We start from the raw sequence: 10,003 nt of genomic DNA, 5'->3' as shown, positions 1-10,003 counted from the left end.
GCGGCCCCCATCGCCGGCGGCCTCCTCCGCCCGCCGAGCGCGCTCCCGCGAGGGCCCGGGAACCCGGCGAGCCGGCCGTGCGTTCCGAGTCGCCGCCGTCGCCGCCGGTCTCCGAGGCAGGCGCTTCCAGGCGGGGCTGGACGGGCACCTCCCGCCCCTCGAGGCAACCGCCGCCTACCCGCATGTGTGGGAGGAGCCGCCGCCGCCGCTGCTGGTGCAGACCGCGGAAGAGTCCGCGGCCCCGAGACACAGGGAATATACCGCCGCGCTGCGAGAACAGGTTCCGGTCACTTCCGCCTGTCGGAACCCCGTTTCCCGCAGCCGCGCTAATTCCGGCGCCCGGAACCTGGCGGGGACGGCGTGGAGTCCGACCCGAGACGCGGCCGAGGCTGCGGCCACGACCGGCCTGCAGCCCCAGATGGAGAGCGGAGCCTAGCGGGCCCGGCCCGGCGGCGGGGACTTGCAGGCCCCCGATACCCGGGCGCAGGAGCCGACACCCAGCCCTGAGCCAATCCCGCCCTGGCCCCGGAGGGACTCCCGGGCGCCCTTCCCCGTGGCTCGCCGACTTCCCTCGGTGACGAAGTTTTCTCCTGTGCCTTCCCGAGGAGGATCGCTCTCTAGCTCTAGGGCTCGCCTTCTGGCGGACTTGCTTGGTTCGCTTTGGGAGGTAACTTGCTTCGCTCCCACCCACATCTCCTTTCCTTGACCTCTTCCAGTCGGACGTTCTAGGTGACTGAATGGAGTTTTGAGTTGGTCTCTTGTATGCCTTACAGAGTTGAGCCTGGTCGTGGAGCGCTGGGGGTGGCGTGGTGTCAGCTGTAAGATGCAAATTGGATAAAAGGAGGACCTCTCCCCAAGGGCCCCAATGAATGGCACACAGTCTACTATCACCGACGGGTTGGTATGAAGCTCCCCTTGCGCTTAGCCTCCCTGGATGGGGCCCGACCTAGCCGGAGAGTCAGGGTTTGCCGATTCCCTTTGCCCAATGAAGTTGACAGGCGTCAGAGAGGGTTGTTTTGGAGCTCTGCAATTTGCCTGGGGTTGCTGCCAGGTTATCCGGTTAATTGAATTTGGAAATGTAGGGGGGGGCTGTTTGTTTGTTTGGTTTTTGTTTTTGTTTTTCTGAAGAGAAACATTTCTCCAGATTCTCAGAGGAGGGGTAGGTAAAGCAATGACTGTGTTTTTCTGTCTGCAGTGTGCATTAGGATTCTGTACTGATCTTGGAATCAGAGGGTGAAGGTCAGTGCCCGAAGTCAGCTGGGGTATTGGTGCATCGTCAGTTTTACTCCTGTCCTGTAGTGCTCTAGACTCTGTTGCATTTTAGGAATTTCTGTTTGTGAACTTCATTCTGAGACTGCCACATGATGATTTATGAATTTGACATCTTTTAAGTATTGACTTGCACAGTGTTTATTATCTAATAGTTTTCCAGAATGTTGGAGTTAGCAGTAAATCACAGGCTCCTGGTGGGGACAGTATCAAGGAACTAAAAAAAGGCGAGGGAACATCATGTGGCTTGATTTTTTTTTTTTTTTTTTTTAGTAATTTTATTTATTTATTTTTGGCTGCGTTGGGTCTTTGTTGCTGCGCGCGGGCTTTCTCTGCTTGCAGCGAGCGGGGGCTACTCTTCGTTGTGGTGCGCGGGCTTCTCACTGCGGTGGCTTCTCCTGTTGCGGAGCAGGGGCTCTAGGCTTGCGAGCTTCAGTAGTTGTAGCACACGGGCTCAGTAGTTGTGGCTCACGGGCTCAGTAGTTGTGGCTCACGGGCTCTAGAGCGCAGGCTCAGTAGTTGTGGCGCACGGGCTTAGTTGCTCCGCGGCATGTGGGATCTTAATGGACCAGGGCTCTAACCTGTGTCCCCTGCATCGGCAGGCGGATTCTTAACCACTGCACCACCAGGGAAGTCCATGGGGCTTGATTTTAATTATTGCGTTTTTAGTATTTCATCTTCCAGAAACATTTGCATTTAAGGGGTATAAAGCCTAAGTGAATTATGTAGTAGAAACTGGCAGGTGGATTTGTTGAGTTGGGTGAGTCCTTTATAGTACTTACCTATGTTGCTTGGTGGTGGTTGGTAAATTGAGCTAGACTATGTGTGGTTTAAGTAGAGTTCCCTTATTCTTAAGAGTTATTCTTTGGACTATTAGGTGAAGTGATAAAAGCATATTCCTTTACTACATTTTACTTCTCAGTTTAATTATGACATTGTATCCAGGTCACAGGTTTTATCAGCCTTTTTTTTTTTTTTTTTTTGGTCAACCTTCAAAGTATTACATCATTAAAAAAAATCAAATAAATGAAGTAAGGGACCAAAGAAAGCACTTTGATGAGAAGTGCAACAGTTGTGCTCCTGCAGAAAGTAGTTGAATTTCCTAATAAGAGAGTTTCACCCAATTTTAAGACACATTTGTTGATTTTAAAAGGGCCAAATTCCATGATCATACCATAGCTATTCCAGAAACAGAATTTCCTCTTCCTGTGCATGCTTTCCAATGTCATGTGAATGTTCACCTAAGAGATTCCATTAAATATTTAACCTTTTTTTTTAAATCATCTGTGGAGTGTACCTATGTGCCAAGCACAGAGCTGTGCTTAGGAGGCAGTGGTGAACAAGTCATTCATGGCTCCCTGTCTACATGAATTCACAGCCTGGCAGAGAGTGAAGCCCTAAGCCCTGGCAGGTTTTGACAGTTTACTGGGAAGCCACATCACCTTGCTGGCTGGTAAGGCTTTTCTGCCTCTTCCCAGCTGACACTTCCCAAGTCACGCGGTGTCCTCGGTACCACATAAAGGACTGCTCAGTGAGCAGCAGTGCCTGCATTCTCTCTCTGAGGCCCAAGTATGTGCACCTTTTGCACCTTCACTCTGTATCCAGCAGAGGAGTACTTCCTAGGCTTATTCCTCTGGTAGTGCCTTTTCCTCGGAGCTGTCGGCTACTTCTCTCTCCTTGACCTACAGGCAGAGTGAAGAGGTCTGTTTCCTCACACTCAGAGTGATGCAATGGAGGATCATGAAAAGATGGTTTTAAGAAGGGTAATTAAAGTTGTTTCCTGTGCTGTGTGCCCTCTCCCTCTTGGCACAGCTAGGGTGGCCCATCCTTGTCAAATGACTGAAACCAGTGTGATAGAGGTCTCCATCTCTAAATTACATCAGCTTGAAAGTGCCATCTCTAGAAGCGACCTCTTTCTGGTCTTTCTTATAAAAGAGCCTCTTGTACGGGAACAAATGAGGAAGATCCACATTGACTGCCTCAGACAGGGACTTCCACATGGAAAGAGATACACCAGCAGCTTTACATCTTCCTGTCCTAAAGAGAACACTCACAGTCCTTTCCTTCTGGGATCTCTACACCCTTTTCGGCTCCATTAACTCTGAAGGTGGTATTCAAGATAATTAAGAGGTGAAAGGAAGGTGTGATAAGGTGGTTTATTCCTAATTCTGAAAATTAATTCTTTAAATCCAGTGCCTTATTGTTTGGTGAGTAAGGAGGGGGGAGGGTAATCTAGTACCTTGTTCTTTACTTTAGAATGCTAAGTTCCTATTAATTAATTTTTATTTTTTTTAGCCACGCCCTGTGGTGTGCAGGATCTTAGTTCCCCTGACCAGGGATGGAACCCGTGTCCCCTGCAGTGGAAGCACAGAGTCTTAACCACTGGACTGCCAGGGAAGTCCCTCATTAATTTTTTATATATACAGAAAGATATTTATTATACGGAACTGGCTCGCGCGATTTTGGAGACTGACAAGTCCCAAGATCTGCAGGTGAGTCAGCAAGCTGGAGACCCAGGAGGGCTGATGGTGTAGTTCCAGTCTGAGTCTCAAGGTCTGAAATCCAGGAGAACTGATGTTTCAGTTACTGTCCAAAGGCTGGCACAAATTTTTATAGATATAGAAAGAAACTTTAAGTATCCTCTTTATGATGGAATGATTTGATTGTGCAGCATAACCAGTTCTGTAGCTACTATTTCATAGTCCCAGGCTGAGGGTTTGTTCAGAGGGAAACAGAGGAATATCTAAGTACATATACTACCTTGCATTCCTAAGCACTTTGAGTTGTTTCTTTCAAAAGATTAGCAAACATGGCATAGTTATTTTATTTTGTATCTCTTTAATTGTTAGTGAAGATGTCATTTTTTTGTCACCACCTGAAGTTTAAGAGCCTGTATTTTATCTGAACACTTATATTTGCATAAATTCTGTGTATATTTGGGTAGTAACCTTTTATCAGCTCTCACCTTCCCCCCATTATGTTCCTTTCCTTTTGATATTTTATGCATTTCCTGATATTTTATGTACATAGTACCACAGAATGTTGCTTCCTAGTGGTGTACTCAGCAAGTATTTATGCAGACATGTTGAGTTCGAACTTGAATGGGCTTTGAGGCTTTCTAGTCCAGGAACCTAAACATACATATGTAGAAGATGAGGCTCAGAGCAGTTCAATGATTTATCTAAGGTCATCGCTGGTAAACAAAGAACATTGAGCTAGACCTTGATGTCCAGTAAGGTTCTAGACACCACACCAAATTGGCTCAAACCCTAGAGCAGGGTTTCTCAACCTCAGCACTAGTTTTTGGGCCTAATTGGCCAGATAATTCTTGGTTGTAGGGGACTGTCCTATGCATTGTAGAATGTTTAGCAGCATCCCTGGCTTCTATCCTCTAGAAGCCAGTAATGAATGCCCCCACCCCTGAGTAGTGACATCTGAAAATATCTCTAGACATTGCCAAGTGTCCCCTGGGGGACAAAATTTTCCCCAGTTGCTCTAGCAGGAGGTAAACACTTCCTAGGCTTTGGGGGGGAGTGGTGAGTTTCCTCTGCAGAAGTTTAGAGTTGGAGCCTGGCACTCTTCTCAGACAGGTGGAGGATGTGGACAAACCCATGTAGTTGCCCCATTCTACCTCTACAGAGCCAGGAGTATGGATACTGAGAACCCGTATCCCATCATATGGTTCTGAGTCAGCCCTTCTTCCACAAGGCTCTCAGAAGGGCTGAACTGGCAGGCTGGGAATGGGCAGGGAGGAGGTGGGGTCTGCACACTTGTTGGAGCCCAGGCTTCTGCTCAGATGGAGACAGCAGTTCAGACCCCTGAAGGATGACACAGGCAGAGTGCTGAGCAGGTCTTCCCGAGATAATGAGTGGGAAGCCCCGGTGAAATCAGCACCAGAGACAGCTCCCAGGGCAGACAGTTTTTCAGGCACTAGATTGACCCAGAGGAGTTCCTTCCAGCCCTGGTAGTTTGGATCTGAATACCCTTTCCCTGCTGATCTCCTCCACCAACAATGTTCAAAATATATGTTTAAGGTAAACTTCACCACTGCACTATGAGATTATTACTATGATCCTAATGTTACAGAAACTGAAAGCAGGCTCAGAGGTTCCCTTGCTCAGTGTTACACAGCTAGAAAATCTCAGGCTTCACAGTTGGACTGAGGATACTGGCTTCGAAGCCTGCTCTTTACCAAATGCCTCCTCCAAGCAAAGCTTAAGCATCACATCTTCCATGAGGAACTTCCAGAAACTCTATTCCCAATGGAACTGACCACTCCCTCCTCTGCCCCCCACCCCCTGACACCATACCTTGTAAACACTTCACAGCCTCTATAATACTTTGTTGCACTTGTCTCTACATCTTCCCCTGCTATACTGTAGACTTCCTTAAGGCCAGGTCGAATATCCCCAATTAGTAACATGGTGCTGCCTGACAAACAGTAGACACTTAATAAATGTCATTGAATAAATAGATTCAGAGGAGCTACATGAATCAGTTATGGGGACATTCTCCCATGATCAAATCCATTATAGGCGGATCAGCAAGAAGAGAGTTCTCTAATTCCTAATTCTGAACTCTTTTCTATAGTCTTAAGGAATGAAACCAAAGTGATGATTTTGGCAAATGTGGAAAACAAAGATTACTGACTCATTATTTTCCAAGTTGGTCACACTGCTGTTAGAACAACAAATGAAAAGGAAGAAATGAAAGTTACTAGACAGTGTTAACAGATTCAGGTTATTGAATTTTCAATGTTTTCAAGATTGGAGAAGAAAATCCTTAAGGAGGAAAGAAATAAACAGCAGAATTTGTCCCTGAGCATCTTTATAAGGCAAGAAGTTCAAACTTTGGAAAGGGTCTGATCAATCTTTGGGGTTGGTCACTGCTCTCCAAGACCTGTCAAGCATCACTCCAGTCTAAGGAGAACAAGCTCTCTTGGTTGACTGAGGAATTGATCTCATTTATCACCAGATTTTTTGCTCAATGTAAGGTTGTGTTCAGATGTGCCACCCCCAAAAAACTGGGTCTTCCTCAGGGAAACATCTATTTCTAAGCCACATGAAGGCAAGCTAAGGGCCCTGCTCAGACTCTGCAGTCTTTGGACGACCCTCCACCATTCCTAGTGGAAAGAGACTCCCTATCATTAGCGATCACTTCTAAGGGGAGAAGGCCCTTCGCTTTGGTGAGTCTTTACTTATTATCAGACCCAGAGATCTTCCTGCCACTTGGACTTGGCATTTCTAAGAGTCAAGCACTGGGGACAGGGAGGGATGGAAGAAACAGTTTAAACCCTGCGAGTGCCTGAGGGTATTGTACTTCCAGTTAAACACTTTTGAGTAATTACAACTTTTATCCAAAAGGCACACATAACTATTGTATTATTTTTTATATATAAATTTATTTATTTTTGGCTGTGTTGGGTCTTCCTTGTTGCATGCGGGCTTTCTCTAGTTGTGGCGAGCAAGGGCTACTCTTCGGTGCAGTGCACGGGCTTCTCGTTGCAGTGGCTTCTCTTGTTGCGGAGCACGGGCTCTAGGCGCGCGAGCTTAGTAGTTGTGGCTCGCAAGCTCTAGAGCGCAGGCTCAGTAGTTGTGGCTCACGGGCTTAGTTGCTCCACGGCATGTGAGATCTTCCTGGACCAGGGCTTGAACCCGTGTCCCCTGCATTGGCAGGCGGATTCTTAACTACTGTGCCACCAGGGAAGCCCAACTACTGTATTTTAAAAATTTTTTATCAGACATCGAAAGGCAAGGCTTCATATAGATGATGAAAATAAACACTAAGATTTAAAATAAATGGGCTATATAATTTACAAAGGAAAAAACACACTAACAACTAGTTAACACACACGGATAAAATCATTCCAGGTAACTTAAAGATATGTCATTCAAAACAAAAGGCTTTATGTTCTGCTTCTTACATCAGGAGTTAAAAAAATAGTCTCACTGCCAACAGTAGGATTTATAATCCTGTCATCACTGAGGGAAATCAGTGATGATAGGATTGTAAATTGGACACAGATCTAGGAGACAGCATGGTGCAGTGGCAGGGTCAGAGAGAGCTGCATTCCAGTCTTGGCTCTGCCACTTACTATCTCTATGATCCTGGAAGTTTCTTTGGGTCTGTGTCTTTCACATCATCTTGAAAATGGGGGTAATACTATCCACTACGTATACCTATACTCTTTTTTTTTTAAATCTGTAGTTTAACTTTATTTTTTTTAACATCTTTATTGGAGTATAATTGCTTTACAATAGTGTGTTAGTTTCTGCTGTATAACAAAGTGAATCAGCTATACATAAACATATATCCCCGTATCTCCTCCCTCTTGCATCTCATATACATATACTCTTCAATGAGTAATTGATGTAAACTGTTTAACAGAGAACCTGACATGGATAATTAATGATGGTTGATCTCCCTAGCCCCATGGAAGGGAAGAGGTGACAATTCTCAGTGGAAGCAGCATGGATATTTGTTATATTATTCTTCTCTTGAATATGTTATACCATTATTCTATTCTTGAAAAGAGAGATAGAGAAAGATCTTTAAAACTGGAGATGGTATTTCAGGAAAAAGGCAGCCGTGACTCACCTCTAATTTGGGTATTTTCTTCTCTTCTTGGGAAAGAACAGACCAGGGAAAACAGAGCTGAAAAGAGAAAGGAAAGCCGTGGGATCAAGCCTGGCCAAACACTGCCTTAGAATTGGAAGGGATCCTTTACCTCAGCTGTGCCATCTGGCCTCTTCTTCCTTCCTCACTGCTTTCTGCCCTTTCCCCCAACCCTCCCACATGTACAGTAAGTCTCCTACATATGAACGAGTTCCATTTTGAGAGCACATTCATAAGTCCAATTTGTTCGTAAGTCCAACACAGTTAGCTTAGGTACCCAACTAATACAATCAGCTATATACCGCTGCTTTTATGCTTGCTTCCGGACATCCTGGGTTTGAAATAAAGATACTGTGCTAGTGTACTCTATACAGTACTGTATAGTAAAGTATACAAAAGCACAACCACTTGTAGAGGATGCACGCACATGACAATGTATGCCATACACATGAACTAACTTATGTGATTGGACATGCGAACACATGTTCGCATCTTTGAAAGTTTGCAACTTGAAGGTTCGTATGTAGGGGACTTACTGTAATGCTCACCTCTCTTGTCCACAGCCTTCTCCTCCCTCGGGCAGTGTGGGAGGGGACTACACAAGAGTGTGACTACCAGGAAGTGGAGATCACTGTAGGGCATGTTAGAGGCTGCCTGTTACAGACAGCATTTCTTAATTAATTGAAATATAGTTGATGTACAATATTATGTTAGTTTCAGGTGTACTCCATTGTGATTTGACACTTGCATACATTATGAAATGATCACCATAATAAGTCTAGTGGACTTCCCTGGTGGCGCAGTGGTTAAGAATCTGCCTACCATGGGCCTCCCTGGTGGCGCAGTGGTTGAGAGTCCGCCTGCCGATGCAGGGGATACGGGTTCGTGCCCCGATCTGGGAGGATCCCATATGCCGCGGAGCGGCTGGGCCCGTGAGCCATGGCCGCTGGGCCTGCGCGTCCGGAGCCTGTGCTCCGCAACGGGAGAGGCCACAACAGTGAGAGGCCCGCATACCGCAAAAAGAAAAAAAAAAAAAAAAAAAAAGAATCTGCCTACCAGTGCAGGGGACACGGGTTCGAGCCCTGGCCTGGGAAGATCCCATATGCCGCGGAGCAACTAAGCCCGTGCACCACAGCTACTGAGCCTGCGCTCTAGAGTCCGTGAGCCACAACTACTGAAGCCTTCACACCTAGAGCCTGTGCTCCACAACAAGAGAAGCCACTGCAATGAGAAGCCCGCACACCTCAATGAAGAGTAGCCCCCACTTGCTGTAACTAGAGAAAGCCCGTGTGCAGCAAAAGACCCAACACAGCCAAAAAAAAAAAAAAAAAAAAAAGTCTAGTAACTGCCTGTCCCCATACAAAGTTACTACAATATTATTGACCATAGTCCTTATGCTGTATATTACATCCCCATGGCTAATTTATTTTTTAACTGCAGGTTTGTACCTCTCAATGCCCTTCACCTATTTCAGCTCCTCCCACACCCTTTCCTCTGGCAACTACCTATGTTTTTTCTGTATCTATGAGAGACACCATTTCTGTGTTGTTGGATAGTTAGGTTGGTTCCAATTTGTCAAGACCTTAAATAACACTACAATGAACATCTAGTATAACAAGCATTATGTTTAAATTAGGAAAAATATATTGTTAATTTTTTAAAAGAATTAAGAGCAATTATTGAGAACCCTGATGAAAAGTTGTTATACTCATAGTTATGGTTTATTACAGTGAAAGGATACAGACTAAAATCAGCAAAAGGAAGAGAAGCATGGGGAATGGTCCAGGAGAGTTCCAGGTATGAGCTTCCAGTTGTCCATTCCCAGTGGGATTGTGTGGATTGTGTGGATTGTGTGGATTGTGTGGATTGTGCTTACTTCTCCCAGCAACAGGGTCTGGCAATATGCATGGAGTATTTCCAACTAGGAAAGCTCACCTAAGCCTTGGTGTCAAAGGTTTTTATTGGAGATCAGTCATGTAAACATGAATGATCACCAGTGTAGCTGATCTAGAATTTCTATTTGGATCTTTTTTAAAAATGTAATTTCTATCTCTTTATTGATATTTTCTATTTTATGAGATAGTATTCTCATACTTTGCTTTAGTTAGTTATTCACGGT

At 45.5% G+C, this 10,003-nt stretch overlaps 1 long non-coding RNA gene across 1 annotated transcript; it reads left to right on the top strand.

The window, feature by feature from the left end:
- The first annotated feature begins 279 nt into the window (after positions 1–279).
- LOC132492369 (uncharacterized) lies at positions 280–9,672 on the top strand. The gene is made up of 3 exons (XR_009532807.1): positions 280–667; positions 774–897; positions 9,615–9,672. It is a non-coding gene; the product is annotated as an uncharacterized LOC132492369 (long non-coding RNA).
- Positions 9,673–10,003: the final 331 nt, after the last annotated feature.

Source organism: Mesoplodon densirostris, chromosome 6 (assembly GCF_025265405.1).
Source record: "Mesoplodon densirostris isolate mMesDen1 chromosome 6, mMesDen1 primary haplotype, whole genome shotgun sequence".
Lineage (NCBI taxonomy): Eukaryota > Metazoa > Chordata > Mammalia > Artiodactyla > Ziphiidae > Mesoplodon > Mesoplodon densirostris.
This window is presented reverse-complemented; position numbering and strand designations above follow the sequence as displayed.